The sequence below is a fragment of the Echinococcus granulosus genome, assembly GCF_000524195.1.
Source record: "Echinococcus granulosus chromosome Unknown EG_S00028, whole genome shotgun sequence".
Taxonomy (NCBI): domain Eukaryota; kingdom Metazoa; phylum Platyhelminthes; class Cestoda; order Cyclophyllidea; family Taeniidae; genus Echinococcus; species Echinococcus granulosus.
The window spans coordinates 775,897-777,402 of NW_020170408.1; positions in this window are offsets into that span (position 1 = coordinate 775,897).

The window sequence follows — 1,506 nt, forward strand, 5'->3', positions numbered from 1 at the left end:
ATGTAACGACTAATCTTATTATTATTTAAAAAAAGTGAAAACTGACAGATTTGACCCTTAAAAACAGGCTGGAGTGTATTAAAATTGTTTGGAATAGACTGTGCGGCAGTACTGGAACAGCCTCGGCTTTTTCGCCTTTTCGCCCCAGCCCTCGTGCTTTTGCCTCATGAAGTAGCGGTAAGGAAAGGGGTACGGCGGTATCACGGTTCTGGCATGTTGAAGGTACGTTTCCTCCTCGGACTCCAGTAGCGTCCAGTTCATCACGAAGTTCGTGTTTACCACCCGCCTCTTGACTGAAAAGCACATTTAAACAAACACCTGTTGCAGTAGGAATCATTAAATGGGTATGCCGAAGGACCGAGGTGATGTTTAAACCGCAGGAGGCTGAGCAGTCCGCATTGTCTTGGAAGCTCACCGTAATAGATCTTCTCATTCGGCAGCCGGGAGTCTTCCCGTGATCTAAGACCATCTGCGAGGCAGCAAATCAGCCAGAGGAATAAATGGACTTCATGTGGAAGATGCAACCTGCCACGTTGGTGATACGCTCTGACGTTGTAGACATTGGGCCCTTTCTCAACGTGAATTGCACCGGTGGGGAGGTCCTCCAGGAAACAGTGACACAAGCTGGAAAATTTTATTCGCTGCGAGTGTATTTCGCACGGCAATCGGAGCATCAACCCCAAAGCAACGTGAAGAAGGAGGCGCCATGTTCTTTGACAATGAAAAGTATTCTAAGAGCGCTTTGTATTCACTGGAGCGCGATCTTGCTCCATAACTGCGGAACGTGAAATCGGCATCTATCTCGCAAGGACCGGCGGTTTCAATAAGTCGCCGTTAATGCAACCAGTCGTGGCTACTGAAATTTGGCTCCAGTGTCTAGGCCATGAAATCCGGAATTCTGCTAAAATCTGACAGGACTGATTAGGTGCTGCTACCGTGGCGCCGCTACCCGTCCACGTCGGTTTGGGGGAATGCTTCGCTGTCAATAGACGGGAGGACGGGAAAGCTGTCCACACGGCCGAAACGCCATCATATGAAGGTGCAACGCCAAAAAACTGACATGGTTTTTCAACACAGCTTCTCCCTTTCCTCCACCGTTGTGCAGTGAAGCTGGCGTTTCGTTTGCCATCATACATGGAAAAGTCGTGGGGATTATTTGTGCTGTGAAAAAGTCATTCTTCGCGAACCGCTGACACTGGGTTCACTTCCACTCCAGCAGATTTGTGGCTATCCTTCTGCATCGCAATTTTTGGACCTACTTCGTAACTTAAGGCTCATATTTCCAGGTGGGATTTAGTTGTCGGAATAAAACCCCCAATAAAAATAACGCCATCTATTCATCAATATCTCTGCCAATTATTTACCTCTTCAGGTTATGTCTATCCTCTACGAGCACATCCCTTCATCCTAAATTCATCAGCACAAAGAGGAGTAATCCACTTCATACATACTCACCCAACCCCTTATCCATCCATCCATCCATCCATCCATCCATCCATCCATCCA